The sequence below is a fragment of the Falco rusticolus genome, chromosome 2, assembly GCF_015220075.1.
Source record: "Falco rusticolus isolate bFalRus1 chromosome 2, bFalRus1.pri, whole genome shotgun sequence".
NCBI lineage: Eukaryota > Metazoa > Chordata > Aves > Falconiformes > Falconidae > Falco > Falco rusticolus.
In genome coordinates, this window is record NC_051188.1 from 56,338,206 (window position 1) to 56,361,077 (window position 22,872).

Sequence of the window (22,872 nt, forward strand, 5' to 3'; positions counted from 1 at the left end):
GCCGCCGGGTCGGGCCTGGCTCTCCGCGCAACACTGCGGAGTCCGGCCCCGGCGGCCGCGGGACGGCGCGGGGGGCGGTGCGGGCCGCAGGGGGCAGTGCGGGGGGCGGTGCGGGGGGCGGCGCGGCCTGCGGCGGGCGGTGCGGGCTGCGGCGGGCGGGCCCGGCCCGGCCCCGGGGCGGTGCGGCACGGCGCTCAGCCCCGGCAGGGAGGGGCCGTACCGCCCCTACGCGAGGAGCTGCCGCCGTCGCGGTCGCGGCGGGAGAGGTGACAAGCTGCTGCGCGGAGCCGCCTCCGCCCGGGTGGGAGAAGTGGGTGCCCTCCCCCCGCCGCCTCTCCGCGCCCCGCTCCGAGGTAAGGCAACGGCCCGCGCCGCCGCCGGCCTCCCCGCGGCGGCGGGGCCGGGGGCGGGGGGGGGGGCAGCGGGTCCTGCAGCGACTCCGTGTCGCCTGCGTGTCCCCCGCGTGTCCCCCGGGCCGCGCGGGGACGTTGCGGTGCGCGGCGGCGGGAGTTTCGTTTTCCGCCGCCCCGGGGGGCAGTCGCGGCAGCGGTGCCGGCGGCCCCGGGGGACCCTGGCGGCGGCGGCGGCCCGCGGCGCCTCCCTGCGCAGGGAGCGGCCGCCGGAGCGCGACCGGCCGAGCCGCTGCCCGTCCCGCCGCACCTGGCCGGCCGGCCGCCGCCCCCGAGCCCGCCGCGGCCTCTCCTGCGGCAGCTGCCGCCCCGCCGGGGCCGCGGGAAGGCGCTCCGGGCCCGGCGCTCGGTCGGGTGCCCCCTGCCCCCGCCGCTCGCTTCCCCTTGGCGGCTCGGGGGGAGCCGCCGCGGCGTGGGACGGGCGGGAGGCGGCGGGAGCTGCCGCCTGCCCGTCGCATCTGGTTCGGCGGTGATTTATGGTTTTGTTAACTCAGCATTTGGCAGGGCGTGCTCGCGGGGAGCAGCAGCGAGCGGCAGTCCTAAGTTTCTGGTACTTCTGGAAGGGGAAGGAGAAGGGCTCCGCGGGGCCGTGGCCGCCCCAAGGGCTTCCTCCGAACCGCCCCCCCACCCCTCCCCCCCGCCCCAGCCCCCCACTTCAGCGCTGCGGCCGGGGCTCGCTGCGGCGCGCGGCGAACAGCGCTGGGCAGGTTGGCGGGGGGGACACACGCACTGCCACGCGGGGAGGTGAGTGTGACAGCAGGGAAAAACTGTCAGGAATTAAATGTTTTCTTCCTGTCAGTTTTGTGCGGAAACCCTGTATATTTATTCCTTCTGCGTATGTACGTGTATATTTATCTGTGCGTACATGGAATATATACACTTACGTTTTGAGCTATGAGAACATTGCCTATAGGCTCCTGTTCCCAGATGTTTTGTTTTCTGTTTCTTTTAGGCCAATTTGCATTTCTGCTGGGAGGGGAACAAGCAGCAGTGATGTTGCTGAATATGTATTTGAACGGTAGCGTGGAACAACTTGTGTGCCTTTAATTCAGCTGCTGAGCGTAACCATGTGGGATTAATATACTTAAGCGGTCATGTCACACTGACGTATCTTGTTCGGACTTGTAGATTTTTAAAGCAGTGCAGGCTCGTAGGTAGAAGCGGAAGTGTAATTAATTTTAAACATGTGACTTGGCCTAGTGCTTATGATTTTAACTGGTATTCGTAACTTGGTAAATATGTATAGATTTAGCCATCTGTCCTCTGTTTTCCCTTTGTGTGTACACATACCATGCTGCACAAACGAGGAAGGTACCTGTGGTAGGCTTTAGGGTCGAATACGTATTTAAACTCTTCTGGGAAATGGTCTAAAGTTACTGTCAAGGACTAGCGGGAGGCTTCTTTCATACAGTTTTTGAGTATGCTTGGGCAAAAAAAAAAGTTGCCTCAGCATCAGTGATGCCAATTTGTAACTTGTATTTGGCATTGATGCTATTTGCATGCATCCAGTGCAGCTGATACGGTTGCTGGAAGGCATGTAATTCCAAAAGGACAAGGCCCTTTTGTGTGCCATCAACCTCATATGCTTCTAGAGGGTGTATAAACCCTGGGTTTTATACCGCAGAGTATAAACCACAGAGCCTTGTGGTTTCTCTCTCCTGTGGTAAGGTAGTGGTGGTGGTGTGCCACCTGGAATTGCTTGTTGGAGGTGGTGGCGACAAAGCTTCTGACACAGGCTGGAGCTCCCAGCTGGGGCACATCAGGCTTTGGCACTTGCCACAGTTGCTGGTATATGCTGTGGCTCCTCTTACATGCAAGTGAAATCTGGAGTGGGCGACAGTGGTGATTTGCACTGGTGTGAGGATCTGTCTGTCCAAGGTAACTTGTAGGTCAGTGGCTATACAGTAATGTTTTCCTGTAGCTGAAGAGATGGGCTGCTTTGTTGCAGCATCCCTGCTGTCACCACAGGAGTGGTACTTCTGCGTTGTGTAGACAGGTGGCTGGATGACATGACATGTGTCACCTCAATGTACTTTCCCTCTGAAACTTACCTTCTTTATCATTTACGGCCCTCTCTCTGAAGAAATGGCCTGTTTTTAGACATGACCAAACCTGCCAAAATCTCAAATCTTTGGCACTGGTGTGTTTGGGATTGCGATGCTGAAATCTTCATTTGAACATCATTTTCTTAAATTTGGCTTTTACAGAATAACAGTTGTCATAAGAAGATTAAAAATAAAGTCTACTTGTTGCTAACACTTGGTGGGTGAAATTTTCATCTCTTCTGCTACAGCTGCTCTGTACTTTCTCTGCTGGTTGCGGAGTCTCTAGAATCGTAGTGTGCAGTACTAAATAGACTATTTATTTTCTGCTAACCTAGGGTTTGTTAAACCGTGGTATAGCTGCTGTAGCAGAAGTGAATCCTGCCATCCGTGGCATGTGACTGCCATTTTGGGAACCTTCTTAGTCTTGCTTTTTCTTAGGTTAAAAGCTTGGTTACAAGACACCGGGAAAAGTTATGTTAACGATTTACGGCAGGAAGAAGAAAAAGCATATTAAATTGCTATTCCCATTGCTGCCTGATGGTTTTAGATGTTTTTGCATCCTCTGGATAGCTCTTGGAATCTCAGCAACACTGCGTGATTATTTTACTTCTTGCACTGTTGAGTAAAGTTACATAGCGTAATTTTTTTTAGGTTATGCATGTTCTCACTGAAACTCATGCCATGCCAGGTGATTGTGGTTTTCCTCCCCACTTGTAATAGGCCCTCATAGGTTTTGTTGTGATTCTACTGAAGGTTTCAGAAGTTAGTCCAATCTGTAAATAAAAACAGAAATAAAGAACCATGAACCATATTAAATCTGTTATTGATTTAGGTATTTTCATACTGTCAGTTTTCAGGATATAAATCTCATTTCACATGGCTCCAACCAGTCCTACAATCACATTTACTGCTCTTCTGTTTGGTGTGGGTTTTTTTTGGGTTTTTTTTTTTTTTCCCTGGAGTTTATCGTTGGCTCTCTGGGGCTGAAGTACTGGGGACAGATGTGAACACACTACCTTCATCTTTACAGTATTACAAAGTACCCTGATTGGCTTCCAGATCTTGCTGTATCTTTCTTCCTGTCCCTCTGTCATAATTCAGACTCTTTCTGTTTGTTTACTACTCCTTTCCGGATGTCTTTTGCCAGTTGAATCTTTGCTGGATCACTTTCCCCCAGATGAATTATTATTTATTTTCTCAGATGCATCTGAGAAATACAGTGCCTGATAGAATTATACACATACACACGCTTACCTTTCTTCAGTATTCTTCCGCATTTATTCGCAACTTTACATAAGTAGAGCAAGTTAGAAAGTGTTCATTAAAATGTCACTGAAGTGAAAGTCAGGAAGAGTGTTGATCATAATGCTTTTCAGTTTCAAGTCACTCATTTCTGGTGAATAAACCTTTTAAAACAAAAACAATCTCTTTTCTACTGCTGATATTTCCCCTGTGCTTTTTGCTGTCTTGATCGTTGTGGTTGGATTATTTGTGAGAACTGGGTTTGACACAATGCGCTTATGGCTTCAGAGAACCACAGTATCCAAACACTCAACTCAATTTGGAATAAAAATGTAGTCGGTAGGGGTCAATCAGCTACAGGTATGTAAGGAGGAGTAAACCTCTTAAAAGAGCTTAAAGTGTTGAATAACTCTGTTTATCTTGAGTTGCAGCTGCACACCAACATTTTTGGGTGACTGATGGCAACGATGACAGTCAGGGACTGTTCCTCTGTGGAGCCCAAGGTAGCCCTTTTGCTGCCCAGGGCCGGGGCCACAGAGAGCTGTAAGGTTGTGGGTAGATGTTTGAGTACTGTACAGATGCAGCCTGGAAGATGGGTGGTGATATGCAACTGTATTACTGGGGAAAGATATAGCATGTTCTGGCATATTCAGATTTCCTGGACTGGAAGGCTTCATGAGCTGCCTGCACCGTGGTGGCGACACAGATCACTCTTTGCCTAGATAGGGCTGAGGCAGCAACACTGTCATTGAGTAATGTTTCAGTATGAAAGTATAATGTCAGTGTAAAGTCCAGAAATACTTATGACCTATGACCAGTTGGGATCATGTATCTTAAAGCAACAAAACCAGGGTCTGTCTGTGGCTGCAAACTCTTGACAGTGTTTTCTTCTGCTTACCAATTAATTCCAGGGTTAGGTTTAACTTCAGCTACCCCTCCTTGTTTTGATGGTGTTGCAGGTGTTTGTGCTGAAGGATAAATAGATCTGTTGTGTTTCCACATTGAGAGAATTTGAGGCTTTCTGGCTGGGTCACCTGGTCATTTGGTGCTGATGTTACGAAGTAGTATAGAGGGAGCTGGGTATTGTAGGTTCCCTACAGGGGAAGGACTGAGTGATGGGGGAGCAGCTTCCCCCTGCTGCTTGTTTCCCCGTTGCTCCTAGTTTATCCAGGAAGGAGCCAGACTGTTCGTTGTATTTTTTGTGGGTCCTTGTGAGGTATCCCCGCACTCCTGGTGAGAGGCAAATATTTCATGCCTGGTGGCATCAAAAAGGAGGTCTTGGGAGGCTGAGTATGTATCAGCCCGCACCACCTCTGACAGGAGATAATTTGAAGTGTAAGAAGGTCCATGTCCTTTCTTTAGTTTTGTGTTGCTGGTCTATAGCATTAGGTTCATTTAAGTGATCTGATAGTTGGCTTTGTTACTGACCTTTTTCAGGAACGGGAGATTTGGCGCGAGCCAGTGGTTGCTTGGGGCAGAATGTTCACGGTGGGTTTCTTCAGCAATGATAGGGCTGTTACATTTTCAAGGAGGAAGGAAACTTTTCAGTATTTTCTTAATGATTTCAAACTGTAAGGAGTATGGTTGAATTCACAAATCTCAGAGGAGGAAAAAACCATCTGTTTTATGGTTTTAAAGGGGTGTCTTAATGTGCTTGCCTTTGAGTTGTGTAAGCTGACTGTTGGTGGGTATGGATGAAGTGTGTTTTTGTTACCTGGGAGGGTTTTCCAAGTGCATACAATGTTTTCATGGAGTATTTCCCTGCAGTGCAGTATGTCTGTGTGGGCATTATAGGCCCTCAGCATTAAAGGCCTTAGCATAGGCTTTGATGCATTAATTATTGCAGCCTTTATTTGCCATTCTAAAATCTGGATTTTGTCCCCTGTGTGTATGGTGAGATACTGAAAACACCAAGGTCATCTTGGAGCAGTGGTTGTTAGGAGTTGACTGTTTTTGATCACTGATAGTGTGTGGTTCCCCGCGCCCTCAGGCCCTTGCTGTGATGGCCATTTGTGAGCTGAAAAAATTTTGGAATTTCTTGATTTTTGCTCTACAGAGGCTTTCTCTAGTTCCTGGGATATTGCACATTCTTTTAATTGCTTGAATGAGGTGATGTTCTTTCCATCAGCATCAAACAGCAGTGGTGTTGTGATATCCTTAATGTTCAACTTCTCTGTCAAGTGTCAGGTCAAAAATATGACCAATGCTGCACGTCGGACCAGAGGTGACCTGTGAAGGTGCCAAGAGGATTATGAGGAAACCAGCTTTCCATAAAGAACACGGGAAGATAAATTTTGGGGACTTGAGCATGTTCGGCCTTGTCAATGTATTTGTGGAAATTGCAAAGATTTATTGTTCTAGTACATTTTGCTACCTTCTGTTCCAAGATAGCAGTGCTAGCCTTCCTAAAGTTGTTTGTTTGTTGCAGTCTTTAAGTGAACAAGTGTGAACTTTAGCTTTCCAGATTAACGAAATCTGAAAAAGATGCCTTCCTGGAGGGCTCCTTAGATTTCACATTTGCAGAACAGGTGAACGAAGTGCTGCCTGCTATCCACTTGTGCCCAAGTCTTTGACTCCGTATTGTGAGAGGGAGAAGATGACATGGGATTTAGATCTCAACTAGACGGCTTTGGATGATGCAATTCGTATCAGGTATTTCACTCTTGGGATTGTGTATTGCTTGTTGGCAGTTAGAGGTAGGTCTTACATTACTCAATTCATTCACTTAATTTCATAATGCTTTATGCTCTTTGCTTCCTGCTTGTGGTGTGTATTTCTCCCACTACTTGCAGCTATTAGAAGGGATCCGATTTCTCTGGGTCTTTTCCTAATTCTGCAAACAGCCCATTCCAGTTTACACCATGCCAGGTGAAGTGGGCTGTGCCATTTGGATTGCTGGGTGCCACTGGAAGAGGAGTGGACACCCTGTGATTCTTTCTGGAGATGCACGCTGTTGAATCCTGGGAATGGTTAGACCTGGATATGCATCCCGTGGGAGCAGTGGTGAGTGTGGACAGGGAGGGTGAGGGCGTAATAGCCATAATGGTAAGATTAAGGCACATCCCAGCATTAGGAGGTGGTGTTGGTGGCTTCAGTCGGTCATTTTCTTGAAATAACTTGTCCTCGCTGTTGTGAATTGGAGGAAGGGGGATGAAAAAATCAATACACTTGCTGAGCTATTAAGAGGCCTCTGGACTAATAGTGTGGCAGTAACTGGAGGCCAGGGCTGGGTGGAGCTCAGTACTCCTCCCTCATGGAGCAGCAGAGCGGTTTGGTCATCTGAGTTACGGCGATGGCCCTGGGGCTGACAGGAGGATTATTACAGCATTGTTCTTGCTTTCTAGAAAGCTTACCTCATTCTTCTCTACACATTTCAAAGATGATTGAAGCACTTTTTCTTACATGGTACCAGCAATGCCAAACCTGCTGGAGCTGGTCCCCTGCTGCTGCTCAGTCCCTGGTGGGAGTCTGCTGCTGGTAATGAATTGGAAAGGGGGAAAATGTCAGTTTGTGTAGAACTGTGCAGAAGGCTTTTAGGACTGAGGTGATGAGTTTTCTAAACAGGATGAATGATTGAAACTGCTGTAGTTGCACTTTGCTTACTTCAGCAGGATTCTGTCAGTGGGTTCATAGTTATTTGTTGCTTTCTGCATAATAGACTGAAAAAGAGGAGCAAAATGAATGGGATATCCTTAAAGGTTGGGGTTGTTTTTTTTTTTTTTTGTGGAGCTGCCAATACAGTGGAAGTTACACAGTATGAAAAATAAATCTTTGGAGAAGGCCATAATTGGAAGTGTCTGCATCAAATTTTGGTTTTTGAAGGACCTATAAAGTAACTTCATTTTTTATTGTTAGGTGGTTTAGTCATAGATACCTTTGTAGAATGGAAGCACATTCAATATGCAAAATATCTGAAATGACTGAAGTAGTAAGGTCTAAAATGTGGTGAACCTTTCTGTACAGGATCCAGAGATTTTAACCTATTCCTTCTGTCAGCAGTTCAAAGAAGAATCAAAGAAGCAAATTCAAAACATCTGAGTGATATTCCCTTGTATATGCTGCCAATAGTAAAGGGAGGAGGTAAGGCTGTAAGTCTCTTAAGTTCATCCATTGGGATCTGAGCACAGGGTCACTGCTTTTGTCAAAGGCAGTACTTCTAGCTCAGATGAAGTTCATTGTCTAGAACCAGTGAAGACCTGCTGCTATGAATAGGGATCTAGGCTGAGGAAGCTGGGCTTCTGTAGTTGGTTGAAAAGGAGGCTAAGGGACAATCCAGTAGCTGTTTACAGCTACTACAGGATGGATCTGAAGATAATAGGTCCAAACTCTACTTAGTAGTGGCAGATGGCAGCAAGGGACATTGACAACAAATTGTTGCTTTGGAGATTTGGGTCGGATGTTGGGCAAATCTTGTTACTAGGAGGGTAGTGCAGCACTGCAGCAGGTCATCCAGAGAAGTTAGTATCTGTCCTCGGAGCTTTTCAAGACTCACCAAGGCAAAGCCATAGCTGACCTGATCTGCTGCAGGTGATAGTCTTGTTTTGAGTCAGAGGCTGGACTAGGTGACCTCCAGAGATTTCCAAGAGAAACCAAAGTTTCTAGGAGATTGTCGCAGATACTAGCACAATGAAGAATTTTAGACAGCTTTGAACTGAGCTGACCGGCTACTGTGGGATGCTTGATGGTAAACTTAATTTCATGTCCTCATGATCAGTATTGTTTGCCTAAGTATTTATGACCTGAGGACCTGCAGGTTACTTTGTCAACAGGTTTCTTGTGGTCTCGCCTGGCCCAGAGGGAGGGAGCAGAACAGGCAAACCCCTCCTTGGGGATCTGCCCAAGGTGGCTTTGGGGGATGAGGTGGCATTACAGTTGCCAGGAGGGTAGGTGGACTGCACTGAAATTTGCTTTTGATCTTCAGTTCATAAGTCTATATAACCCACAGCAAAAGATCTGTCATCTTCACCTTGTGCTTTTCCTCTGCAGTCCCCTTTGCCTAGTACTACCTTTAAGTAAGCCAAAGGTACCAGACGGGTGCCTTCTAATATATTTTTGGTGCTACTAGTATGTATTAGTGCTCTTATTATTAGAGTTGGTGTGAGGGGGAATAGCCAAATGAATGGCTTTGTAAATTTTATAACACTTTTTTTTTTTTATGAGGGAAAGGGAGAAGAGGAGAGTCAGAGAAAAATACAGAAGAGGTGAAGTACAGCGTGTTAGAAAACCTGGGTGCTATCCCTGTGCAGACCTTTCCCTGCAAATAAACTTGATTTTCTATCTTTGGATCTCTGGTGAATGAAGTCCTGTATCCATCTTGATTTTTGAGACGTTCTTTCTGAATTTACTTCATTTTTGAGGTGGTGGGATTAGATGTTGATGTGTGTTCCTTGAAGCACACTGTCATCAGAGATCAAGCTTTTGGATGCCATTTTATCCCACACCTAGTGCTTCTGCTAGAGGACTTTGTTTCTTGCCCTTCATTACTCTTACTTGATTGCTTATTTTTCCTGAGTGAAAACAATTCTTGTTTCTTCCTGTGTATATAGCTACTTATTTTTGTTTCTGTTACATGACCTTGGGGAAAAGTGAAGGTTCATTGTCATGTATATAGTCTTACGTGACAGAGTAATTAGGCGAAGATCCACACGACATGTTTAAAAACATTATGCGAATAAAAGTATTCCTAGCACTTTGCAGTAATCTGAGAGCAAGATGAAACAAAACGACCTCTTTTGAGGTGAAAATGGAAATTTGATGCAAAACTCATGACCATTTGAATGCATGCAAGTCTGATGTTTAAAGAAAAGCTTGCCTATGTGAACACAGACTCATAGACTTCACAAAACAGAGCAGCCTGCTAACCAAAAGACTAGTTGCTTGCCAACAGTTCACTTGGCATTGCTTTCTCCTACCTGTCATCCATACTTCACAGAAAGAAATAAAACCCTGTACTTACATACTCCAGGCCTTCCCTCCTTGCCAAAGTAATGCTTTGTTAATTATATGGAGTCCTCTGCTCTTACATGTGTGGATTATTAATTGCTGTAAAAGGGTGAGTGATTGAATCCTACTCTTACTGTTTTTAAAAAAACAAAAATTATCCAATTGGCTCTCGTTTTCTCTGAAGTCTCCTGGAGCCTATTTTCTCTGCTTACAGTAGAGATTGCATGCTGATTTTGCTGCATGCCCCTGAGCATCTACCCTGCAGACTCAGGCTGTTAAGTGGCAGCTTGTAGGGAAAAGGGAGCTAACATCACCTATTAAATAGCAATGGAATGTTTTACACCTGTATTGCAGTAGTGTGCAAAACCAATAGGATAATTTTAATGAATTAGAGTTGAATTATTTTTGTGCTAATCGAAGATGGGAAAATTAAAAATGTAGCTTAGTTTCAGTGGCATCTTTTTCCCTTTGGGTTTATGATGGAGTAATAAAATAGAGCTTTTGGATTTAAAGGATAATTACAGAGTCCTCATTACATCATGGTTGGAAGATTTATTATTTGCAGACATTGCTTGAGTTATATGCAGGATCTGGTATACAGTAGAGGCTGATAAGTGAAACTTCATAGAAGATTAAAAAAAAATATTTGGTTTACCTGCAGAAAATGTAATTGGTTGTAATTGGTTCTATTGTGTAGCTGTGAAGTATTATTTTTGGTAATTTAGGAACTTTCTAGAGGACAAATCTTGCTCCTCTGTCTTCCCAATAGGTTGGCTATTGCAGGAAGTCAGAGAATTCTCAGGATAAGCAGCAGAAGTTTAATATATGCATCCTCCACCTATGCTCCCTGAAACACAAGAGGGTTTTCCTATGCCCATGTGATTTTGTGGCTGAGGTTAGTATGTTCTCTGAAAAGAACAGTTTCCTCCTGTTGTGGGTTTAAATAGGAACTACTCCTAATTTGAGGCCAGAACAATAGCTATGGAGGAAATTAGTCATGGAGGGATCTGAGGGGGAAGGAGCATGTTTTTATCAGCAATGGAAGAACTTCCCAATACACAGGGGTCTTGCTAAAGATAATTTAGGCATTAGTTGAGTAGTGGTGGTTTACACCTTTGCATTGTTTCTAAACTGGGTATTAAGGACTGAAGGGTACAACACTTCCTTTCTTCTTAATTTGACACATTTGGAAAGTATTCTTTGTAACCACATTGATTTGAAATACCTTTTTTATGAAGACTTAAGTATTTGGTGTTTATTTCGTCTGGAGTGAGATGCTTGGGAGACTTCTGTCAGATGATTGCCTGGTTGTGGTAGATGCTGCACAAAATAGGAGGGCATGAAGTCGTTTAGCAAAGAGAAGGATTTATCTCGAATTTATGATATATGTTGCTGGCTTAAATAGTGCTTGTGCTTTTACCCTGTGATTCATAAAACATCTATTCTGAGTAGGGTTCAGCAGCTGAAGATAAAGGCTTTCTGTTTTTTATGTAACCCTTTTAGATTCTCCTATAAGCATTGGGAAGATCGATTCTGATAGGAATATTTCTGAGGCAGTGGTTTACATTTTTGGATAGGTGCAGGTACCTAAATATATGGCATCTAAAAAGACCATTTTGTGTCTGGGACATCTGCATGGGGCTGACAGATAAAAACCAGGACATACCAGTAACCCAGTCTTTCCGGCAGTGGCCACTGGAGTCCAACAAGAATTCTCCAGGGCATGCAAGAAGGCACTAGATGTCTGGTTTGGATGATTAAAATGTAAATGTTAAAGTTTTAATGCTTCTGTGATCTGGTATTTCAGATCAGCAAGCTGCACACAGCTTTTTTCAGCTGTCATGAAGAAAATAGAATCACTTTCCTGAAAAAACTTTTGCATAGGTCAGCATTGTAAGAATAAGGCAATATAAGTGTTTTGCCAATTTATTTTACCTAGGTTATTATTTTGCCAGTTTTAATTGCCTAGTTTGTATAGATGGGAGTCAGCAAGATACTGGTTGTTGCACCGACCTTCCCTGCCCTCCAAAATCCCCCCCTCAAAAACCAAAGAGATCAGGAGGAGGATCCCAGAGCAGCTCCTCTTAGGTTAATTTGGTGTCAATCAGTTGTTCAGAGGAAGAAAGCGTGAGTGAGTGCAAGGATTGATGTTCAGTCAGGGGGGAAAAAAAAACCACCCTGGAACATGTTCAGCATAGCTTAGAGAACAAGCTTATGTAGCTTATATAGCAACATAGCTGGAACATGCTTATGGCAAGCTGAGGATTTACACCAAAGCTGTAACTGTACATTGTCAAAATACAGGTGTTCTTTAGCTATATGTTAGCATCTTTAGTTATTTTAAATGAATTTGAAAAATCAAAAGTGCTATTCAGTATGTGTAACTTAGGTGTCTAAATATTTATGTTTGTAATAAAGCCTCTTCTGTAGTAAGATTTATAAGCCTCTTATATGTTTAATGAAGGACGTGATAGAAGGAGCCTAAGGGTGACCATCTCAGGTAGACAACAGAAATACAGATGCTTTTAGGATATGATGGCATCTCTTAGAATAGCTACTTTGGGATAGGATGAATCACAGCCCACAAATGCCTTTTCTCTTCAGTGACTGTAAAGAGGGGGAGTAGAGTGACTCAGAAGTGGTTGTTTATATTTGGCTAAATATATTTCAAGCTAAATGCATAAGACTACAATCCAGAGGCAGCTCAAGCTCTGCATGGCACCTGGGGTATTATGTCTCAAACATTCAGCTACAAAGCCTGGTTGGAGTGTACTGCAGCTCTCAGGCTGGTGCCTTTATCACCCTTCCCAAATGGAACCAACTTGTGAAGGAATGATGCATGTGTACTCAGTTTTCATCCTGATGGGGAGCTGGTGTCATCTCAAAATAAAGTCAGGATGCAGACTTGATGTGTGCCTGAACCTGTGTGTTTGGATCTTACAATTTAGACGTGGCTTAAATTCCTTGTGCAGCCAGTGGAAGGAGAAGAGGGGATTTGGAAGGCCTCCAGAAGCCACCTTAATTTTGGTAAGATTGAATCCTAACGTGTAACTTGAATATACACTTGCTTCTGTGTGTGTTTTTGTTTCATAATTCTCTCAGCATATGTAATGAAAATAGAATAAGCTGTTTTCCTGTCTGTGCACAGTGAGTCTCCAATTTCCCCAGGTTATGGAGATGTTGGGGTGTCTGGGTGCTAGGAAGTTAAAACAATTGAAGTCCTGGACTTAAAAGCTCTTCTGAAAAGCATATTTTTTAAACCAAAATTAGACCTAGCAGTGTTCTTTCACAGCAACATACCTGCTTCCAGTTAAAAACTTTAATTTTGGCATTATTCTTTATTTTTGTACCTTATAATGATTTCTACCATCACTTCAGCCCTGAGAGAGAGGTATTTTGCAAAGGCTGGCATCAGTGGTATTATGCCTTAATAGGTCTAGGTGCCTAGTTTTAAAATCTTGGCAGCTGCCTTGACTTTTTTTTTATGCTGTCATTCAAACCATAGCTACCAAAGTTTAATTTTGCTGGTAGTAGCGGTTGTGGGTAGTCACTAAGGGAAGAGTCTACTGACACAGGAAATAGTTTTGAAGTTGTTCTTGCCATTTCTGAAGTTACAAAAATATCACTGTTGCCATAGGTCATCTATGCAAGGCTCAAAATTGTCTTTCTGCTGTAGTGAACGTCACGTGAGTTGCTTGGTGTCTTCAGTGTTAGTGTTTTATATATTCCGCACTTGTGGCAAAACTCCCTTTAAATTGAGAAGATTTGTTGTTTCTGGGATTAGATCTAATTGCTATGATTCAAGAGTAAAGAAGGAGAAGCAAGCGTGCAGGTTCTGCATGTTCCAGTTTTCCTCTTTACTACTTCCAAAATAGTCCACTTTTCTCCAAAAGTTACATCTGCACGCTTCGGAAGATTGTGTGTAATAGATACTTTTAGTAGCATTTTTCCCTTGATTCATTAATTATACAAGCAAGTTGAGCAGAGCATTTTCTGAGTTGGGAGTTTACCTTTATTTGTTATTCTTTGCTGTGTTTGACACCTGAATTTCTTGGCTTCTCTAAGGTCCTGTAATTTTGTAATTAAATACATAAAACGTCTGTATAGATCAGCCTGAAAATTGAAATCGTGGGCTTTTTCTTTGTAACTGGTGTGAAGAATGCATGGACACATGGACATACCTCAATTTGAGATCAGCCACGGTGGAACTTCTCAAGGTACAGAGCAGGTATTTTTAAAAACTTCTTTTTCTTCAGTCCGTGAACTCATGCCTTATTTGCTCTACACTACTCAAGCGCCATTTTTGAGGATGATCAGACATTTTCCCTTGGGCTTTTTGATGGGGCCTAGCAGAAGGGTTCACAATTGTGACTATTGGGTCTGGCTGAGCCCCCATAGCAGCCCTCATAGTGCTGGGCTTGTACTGGTAGCTAGAAAGGTGGGGGTAACACACCAGGGTTGTGGCCGCTGCTGAGCGGTGCTTGCACAGCATCAAGGCTGTGTCTCCAACATTGCCCCTCACCAGTAGGCTCGGGGTGGGCATGATCTCGGGAGGGGACACAGCCAGGACAGCTGACCCAAACTGACCAAAGGGATATTCCCTACTATACAGCGTCTGCTCAGCAACGAAAGCTAAGAGAAAGGAGGAGGAAGGTGGGGGGCATTTCTTACTTACAATGTTTGTCTTCTGGAGCAACTGCTATACGTACTGAAGCCCCCCTTCCCGGGAAGTGGCTGAACATCACCTGCTGATGGGCGGTAGAGAATAACATCTTTTGTTACTTTGCTTCCGCACATGCAACCTTTACTGTTGCTTTATTAAACTGCCTTTATCTTGACCCGCTGTAGCGGATTTGCATGGCAAGGTTTTGGTAGTAGGGAGGCTATAGCGGTGGCTTCTGCGAGAAGATGCCAGAAGCTTCCCCCATGTCCAATGGAGCCAGTGCCAGCTGGCTCCAGGACGGACCTGGGGCTGGCCAAGGCTGAGCCCATCGGTGACGGTGGTAGTGCCTGTGGGATAGCATATTAAGAAGGAGAAAAAAAAGAACACCCAAAAGATGCGCCAGCAAGAGTGACAAGTGAGACTGTGTGAGAGCAACAGCCCTGCAGACACCCAGGTCAGCGCAGGAGGAGGCAGGAGGGGCGCCAGGCACTGGAGCAGAGACCATGGTGAGGCAGGCAGTGCCCCTGCAGTCCGTGGAGGTTAACGGTGGAGCAGGCTGTGACCCAGTGGGAAGCCCGCACTGAAGCACGTTTGCTGGCAGGATCTGTAGGCCCATGGAAAGAGGAGCCTATGCTGGAGCGGGTTTGCTGGCAGGACTTTTGACCCTGTGGGAGCAACCCACACTGGAGCAGGGGAAGAGTGTGAGGAGGAAGGAGCAACAGAGCCACTGTGTGATGGACTGACCGCAGCCCCCGTTCCCCATCCCCCTGCGCTGCTCGGGGAGAGGAGGCAGAGAAATTGGAAGTGAAGTGGAGCCCAGGAAGGAGAGAGGGGTGAGGGGAAGGTGTTTTTAAGATTTGTTTTTTAGTTCTCATTATCCTACTCTGATTTGTTTGACAATAAATTAATTTCCCCAAGTCAAGTCTGTTTTGCCTGTGACAGTAATTGCTGAGTGATCTCCCTGTCCTTATCTTGACCTGCAAGCGTTTTGTTATGTTTTCTGTCCCCTTTCAAATGAGGAGGGGGAGTGGTAGAGGGGCTTGGTGGGCACCTGGTGCCCAGCCAAGATTAACCCACCAACAGTGGGTTATTTACTTTCAGCATGCCCTAATGAGTTGAGGGGCTTCTGATCCTTTGTCAAGGGAGGAACCAAAACGATAACCCAGATGAGGAGCTGGGTGGGCGCATGGCTGCTAGCTTTGTGTTCATGATTCAGGGGTCCCAGGAATGATATCTAGGAGCACCTCAGCCCTGTTTGACCACTGCTGAAGCTCTGCAGTGGTTTGAAGACTGGCATACAAGCTGTGGAGGGCTGCCGCTGAAACAGGATTGTGTTCTGAACCCTTGCCTTTTGGGGGTGTACTCTGGCTATTGAGTCTCTTCTTCCATGACCCTGTCACTGCTGGCTCTCCCTCTTCTGCCCAGCGTTGTGTTCCGTTTCGGTCCACCTGACCTCCCTCACACCCGCTCTGCAGTGTGCTCTCAAGGGCCAGTCTCCTGCGTGTCCGTGGGGCATGAGCTGAAGGGTCATGAGAGCAACAGGCGGGGCTGTCTTCCTGCTGTCAGCTCCAATGTCTGGTCTCTGGCAGATGGGAGCAGCAGTTACGGGGGAAATCCTGCTAATCTCCTGTAACTTGAGCCCATTACATGCTCAGTCGCACTGTGGGGCTGGTGCCTTTCCAGCCACATAGGGACGGACGGCTGGAGGAGGCGGTGGATGCTTGCTGCAGAACGTTTTCTGAGGTTTGCGCTTTAAGGATCAGAAAAAAAAAATAACAAGACGGTGTGTGTCTGCTGAATTTTAGCAGGTTTTAAAGCTTTATCAAATAGGAAAATGTTTTCCTAAGTATAGCAAAAAGCCATAGCTTTGATTTAACACCCCTCCCCCCCCTAAAACCCCCAAACCAAAAAAGCAAGGGATCAGCACTCTGCCAAATTTGAACGACTGCCCTGACTTAGGCAGAGGAGCCGGAGTTCCCTGGTGAGGGGGACAAGGGTGGCACAGCAACATGTTTTTGTCTAGGCTGTCTCAGAAATGGGCAAACTGTGCTTTGGCAGAAAAGTAAATAAATCCTGCAGCAGATGTCCAGCATGGAAAATTTCTAACACAGGCAGCTCAAGTTGGGTAAAGTCAAAAGAACGTGGAAAATACCGACAATGTGCACCAGACCATCTTAATTATGAATAGAGTTACCACTCCTGTCCCTGAGGGTGTCTCGAGACCTGTCACAATCAACTCTTTGGGGTCTTGGGGGTCTTGTTTTTGGTTTTGGTTTTGTTTTGTTTTTTTATATAAGGCGAAACAGAGCAGAGTGGAGGGGGTGATTGAGCAGAGAGCAAGGGGCTGGCTGGCAGGAGCGCATTTCAGCTGTGCCAGGGAGGGGAAGGTTTTCATAAACTGGGTGGGAGATGGTGGAGCCTGAAGGAGAGTTTTTGCTTGTGGGATAGAGAATAATGGATTTTTGGGAAGCCGTGTTTATAATATGCAAAACAGTCCATAGGAAACAATGGGGCCTTGGGACAGAGCTGCCACTGAATGAGAGCTTTGTTTTCTTCTTGTTTATTCATGTTTCTAAACTTTTAGTGGAATTTTAAACACATTTTACACATTTTTAATGTAATGGCATGAACTGCATAAACTGCTGTCTAAAGTAATATTGCACTGCAATCTTTATTCCTTTCTGGATAAAGACTGACTTTCAGCTTAAGCTCCTTTTTTTTTTTTTTTTTTTTTCCTTAATTGCAAGTCTTGTTCAATAATCCTTGGCTGCTTTGTTCTCTCGTTTTAAAACTTCAGCAAAATTTGTGGGAAAACTGATTGACAGCAGACCTTGTGTACCAAGCATATCAAGCTGCGCACAGTTTGACTTGAAGATGGCAACTGGTATTGTAGTCCTTATGCCAGAACCTTGATACAAATGAACATCAGTTGTAAGCTAATCACACAAACAGCAGTTCAGACCCTGCTGATGTAATTTTTCTGCCAAGGATATTAAAACACCATCATATAGATTATGTTTTCCTCAAGAAGCATCCCATACCTGCAGTCCTGAACAACCGGTCTCAAATATTCAGAAAGATGTTATGCATGTATTGCTGTTATATGCAAACACTGCACATAAGATTATGCAGTATTAAAATGAGGCTATTACTGCCTGAATCGGAGTGCGTTTCGGCTGCATGTCAAAATAAAGGATAGCTTGTTTGGTTTATGGGGTACAGCTCACCCTCACCCTCAAAACGAAACAGCATCATTGCAGTTCTGCGATTTCGGCAGCGTTGCTTGTGTACGCGTTTATGATTAGCAAAAGCTTTGAAAATCCTTGTGCAAGAAACGGTGCAGCTGCTGTTGCAGCAGAGGGGAAGGGAGTTGTTTGCTTTTGCTGGGTATGTTATTTCATGGAGGTATCGCTTTACCTTGCCAGTAAAACTCTTTCCCTGTGCAAGGGAAATTCCTGGTTCATCAGTATGGGTGCATTGTTTTTACACATTAGAAGTGCTGTGTTGCTGTGTCAATCATCCCGTTAGGATCAGTTTAAGAGCAGTAGGGCTGACGAAGCTGGGTGTGATTGGCTGCCATATGCTGGGAGGGCTTTGGGAGAAGGAAGGGCTGCAGTCTTTCAGCAACAGAGTTTAGGCTGTGTCTTTGCTTCATCATCTGAGGAAAAATCCCCAGATAAGGCACCAGGCTTTCTGAGCAGGGAAAAAAAAACACCCAACAAAAAAAAAATTAAAAAAATACTGGCTGCTCATCGTTTCATGTCAGAATTACTCACCATGATGCAATGGGAAAGATACAGCTCTTTGTTTATATCAGATGTTCCTGTTCACGTTGGGAATGTGCCGAATAGACAGGGCTAAACAAGGTAGGAGGATCGTTGTCTTTTATTGAATGTTTAAAGAGTTTGCTGCAGTATGCTGCATACTGTATGTGTTGCTTGGGGGAGTTGGGGAAACAGCGTTTCTCTAGTGTATATATTCTGTTCGGGTGCAGTAGGTGGATTTAATGGTAACTTGTTTTCAAAGGAAATTAATTTCCAGTGTAAATAGCTCTCTTCAGAAATAGAATGTGAGTATATGCATATTAACGCAAGTAAAAAAAGAAATAGGTCAGTGTGTTTCGGAAGTGCTGTTACCCTAATTGGATTTTTAGCTGGGTTGTTGTCTGGTAGTGCTTCCTAGCTGTAAGAGAGTCAACCTGGTTATCTGTGAAGTTTATCGCTGATACATTTGCAGATTTAGGTGAAATAGGCAGGCTGATCTAAATAATTCCCTATTGGAGGCTTTAACTAAAGACAAGACTGCCTGTCTTAGACTTGTGGGAGCCATGCGATGAGATTACAATATTTTACCCCATTATAAAAGCATGGGTGTTTTTGACTGCACCGTGATTTCTTGTGCTCTTGAACACGAGCTGGGAGAGTTTTTTGTGTTGTAGTTTAGCTGAGCGTTTCCCCTGCCCTTTCCAGGTCTTTGTCTCGGCAGCAAAACAGAACCTGTACATGAAAACAAGGGAAACAAGGTTAATAATACGTGCTGCAATTATCTGATCTTCATACATTTTTAATGAGAGAACACACAGCTAGCAGAATAATTTAATGAGCAGGCTGGCTTTTAGAGTAATGATTTCACTGTGCTGAGGCACATCAACTTTCTTGCAGAGGAGGAGCCTCCGGAAGGAATGGAGATGATTTATGTTAAATGCTGGAGAGAAGGAAAAGGAAGAAGTCTGTAAAATTCTGGAATAATAGAGTACTCATTTCTTATTATTTCTTAGATTGGAAGCAAACTTTACAGTCATATTGTGGGAGGGGTCTGAGAACATTGACTCATTCTGTGATGCCCTGAAGCCTCTTGAACTTTCTTAGACTGCCATATGCATTGGTGGTGCTCGGCACCTTTCAGGATCTCACCCAGCTGGCAGCCTGAATCAACATGCTGTCTTCAGTTGCGTTATAGCAGCATCATTTATATGTACAGTATATAATAAAGTTTTTTCTTTTTTTTTTTAAAGATTTAACAGTTGGTGTAACAGCAAGCAGATGTTACCTTCTTACTTTTCCTGTAATAGCCATGAACATTGCATATAGATACTTGTATTCAAATAGGATGTTGGTAGAAGAATGAAGTCTATGAACTGAGAAAGACTAAAGATCAATTTCTTAAAAAAGAAATTGGGTAGAAGAACCTTTTACTGGCTCGAAAAGCTTTCCATGGTGTAATTCTGGGGAAAGTTTCAAGATTCTTTTTATCCTAGGAACAAATTACACTAGTTTTAAAAGTATTGCATTTGAAAGGCCCTGTTAGACCAACTGTCCATCGCCCCACTTTTCCAAGAAGTACAGGACATAGGCTTAAATCTCCCGATGTTGCCTCCTGGCTTGTCACAGCTGACTGCTCAGATGGGGTTGATTCTGCTTCCCCGGTCCCTGACTAAATACTTGCTGAAGACCTGCAGCTAGGTGGTTGACACATCTCCAGCTGATGAACGAGTTATTTTTAAACCCAGTGTCTTAGGATTTCAAACTCTGCTAACAAGTGAAACACATGTCAGAGTATAGTGCATTATTATTAAAAATCCATGGGGTATGGATATGTATGGTTTTCTATCACTGTTGATGTGTGTTTGTGTGCAGAGTGTTAAGCATGTGAGGCAAAAATTGATAATTAGAAGCAAGTCAAATAATCTTTTTCAAGATAGAAAATGTGAGCTGATTTTTTAAGTTTTGCGGTTAAAACCATTTTCATGCACAGCTTTCAGAAAAAATCAGTCTCATGTTTTGAGACTGCTTCTTACTTTAAGATAGATAATTTAAGTGGCTGTCTCTCATACCTTTGAGATTGCAGTGGATAGAATTATCCTCCTTATGCCTGACCACTAAAGTGAAAATTTGCATTCATCACTCACAGTTTGTACCAAACAATTGACAATCAAGTGACAAAAGGATTTAAAAAAAAAAATATTTCCTGCTCAAGGTGTATACTACTACTTCTGTATGGATAGGTAAGTAGGCTTTGGTCTTGGGAGGGTAGAGGTGGTAGTAAATATTCTGTATTTACATTTGTTATTTAAATATTTGTAATTAAAGTATTTTGGACCAGATTCTGGTACCTGTCTTCATTCAGTAGTATCTTTAGCTTAATTGCTCAGTGGTTTTCATCAGAACTGTTAGTGCAATAACATCATAACTGTGTGCAGTCTGTCTGTTTTCAAGGAATGATTACTCTGTTTAGAATTAGTTTCTCCATTTTCCTAAGGTAAGATTTTCTAATGAGTTATAGGTCATGAAGTATAGTGTTTGACTATATAGTGTTCATAAAGTCAAATCCAGTTCTTAATTTGTAAGTATACATTTTATAGAAATCTTAATTGTGTGCTACAAATATTTTTATTTTTCTGAGCAAGAAAAATAGCTCTTAATGTTATGTGAGATTTCAGGCACTCAGATTGGTAACTCTGCTGTGAATGTTCTCTTAATCACAAGTATGTCAGGAATAATCTGTACTGTGTTTATTTGTAAAAAGCTCTGCAAAATGTTCAGGTTTTGTAGTATTGAGAGATGAGAAAAAAGACTGTTCAAATGAAATTCCTCATTAATGATTTCACATACAATTTTAATTTCCTAAATCATTAGATACGTTGCAAAGATTTGAATTTCACATAATAGGTATTAGTGATACTTTTTCTAAGTTACTAAGTTTTCTAATTTACTAGAAATTTCTGGCTTTGAAGATTTTTAATTTTTTTTTTCATAGGAGAAACACTTTTTTTTTTTTAAAGCCCAATGATTTTTTCCCCCTTTTGTGAGTATGGCTGTTACAGACTTGTAGCAAAAAAAGAATAAAATCACTTGCTTTAGAATTTGTTAGTATATTTTTTTAAAAAAAACTGATTTCCAGTCTTTGATTGTGAAGGCAATTGGATATGTTTAATACAATGTGTTATGGTTAACTAGTGTGAACTAGTGCTGTGTAACTGGTCTCTATAAACAGGCTGAAATTACAGCCTGAGGAAAATAAAACTCATTTCAAGAGGGTATCAGTGCTGAAAAGTGGTTCAAATAATAGTAGTATTAAGTGCTTGACTAATTAATCTTCTTATACATTATTAGCAAATAGTTGGTTATTGATATATGGAGTCCAAAGCCTTTTAAAAACAAACTTTTTAGCTTTATTTGGGGTAGAGGGTTTGTGAGGAGAAAGAAATTGTGCAGTCCCTTCCTAGAATCTGCCAAATTCTTAGTCTCCCTATTTTTTTTTTATTCTTTTTTGATAAGGCTGTTAAAACACCAATCTCTCCCTCTGCTAATGTTGGCAATGTAAAGTTCTTGCTTTGGGGCTGTGAAAATTGAAGAGCGTCACCAACAGGAGGTTAAATGCAAAATCCTTACAACTAACACAAATACTGATTTTGTGGAAGACTCTTTGTGCTGTTGATGATCACTAAAGCTGTTGGGAACTGCCAGGACCTGTGGGATTCCTGGGGTTATAAGTGTGGCAAAGGACCTGGTGGGATTGTGATACCTTCAACTTTATAAATTAGAAGAGTTTAGCTGTGAGCAAAAGGGATGAATACACAGGTTCACACTTGCTGGTGCCCCCCCCCCCCCCCCTTTTTTTTTTATACTTAGATGTGTGTCCACAAATGTGTACGCACATATATAATATATACGCACCAATAAAAATGGATTTTCATTTTTTGTGATTTTTGCAATACAAAACCAATAGATAATAAAGACAGTAGGAGGGATTTTGTGGTACAGTTGTTACATAAAGAAATGGAATATGAAATAGGAATGGATGGTTTGTATTGGAGTCTATTAACTTTTTCTGGTTTAGATCAATTATTTTTTATCAGTTGCTGAGTAAATGGTAAATGGCGTTTCAAGAAGGTCTGGGTGTCTGCACATCGTTGCACTTGTAGATAGAGACAGGGTCGGTCTTGGAGGTTCATGTGCTGTAAAATCTTGTCTCCTCCAGAGAGTACACCACCTCTGACAACAGGAAGAATTAGAGAACAGAAATAAGGAAAAATACAGAAATGTTTTCCCTCTGTAGTTTTATGGAAGGAAGCTAGAACTCAGTTAAAATGTTTGGTTTTTTTTCTTTCCTTTTTGTGAATTCTGAAGGCAATTTTTCAGTATGCTTTTTGTGTCTGATCACTTTTAAGAGCTAGGCCTAGCAAATAATTTTTAATATTTTTTTTTAACCCTGTAGCGTTCTCTTCTATCCAGGCTGAATACTTTGTTTTCCTGGTTCCTGAGGATTTTTTGGTTGGTTCACACCTCCCACCCCAATGTTCTGTTATGTATGCTTCGGGTATACTAGATGGCTCAGCCCCCTGCCCCCCAGTTTCCCGAATTTGACGTGGATTTTGCCCATAGGTACTATGTATGGGCAGTGCTCTGAACTTAGTCTAAAACTAACCTTAAATTGCAAAGTGGCAAGACTTCTGTTTATTTCCAAGCACTCGGAAGGACTGTTTTCAGTGCTGGGTTTCAGCGTGTGAGGTTCATGCACCTCGGTGGGGGACGCCTGAGGGCGGGGTGGGGGAAGCGGCTGCCTTATG

The 22,872-nt window shown here is 43.6% G+C and overlaps 1 protein-coding gene across 10 annotated transcripts in view; it reads left to right on the top strand.

Annotated features, from left to right (window-relative positions):
• The first annotated feature begins 200 nt into the window (after positions 1 to 200).
• Positions 201 to 22,872, top strand: part of MBNL2 (muscleblind like splicing regulator 2) — a 113,533-nt gene continuing 90,861 nt past the window's right edge. For 4 of the 10 annotated variants that reach the window (XM_037375766.1, XM_037375765.1, XM_037375770.1 and 1 more), the window contains exon 1: positions 208 to 353. The gene's annotated coding sequence lies outside the window, so the exon portion shown is untranslated. Of the gene's footprint in view, positions 354 to 6,220; positions 6,350 to 17,946; positions 18,170 to 22,872 lie in introns of those variants that run through there. The other 6 variants (XM_037375761.1, XM_037375767.1, XM_037375763.1 and 3 more) reach the window with 5 other exon arrangements.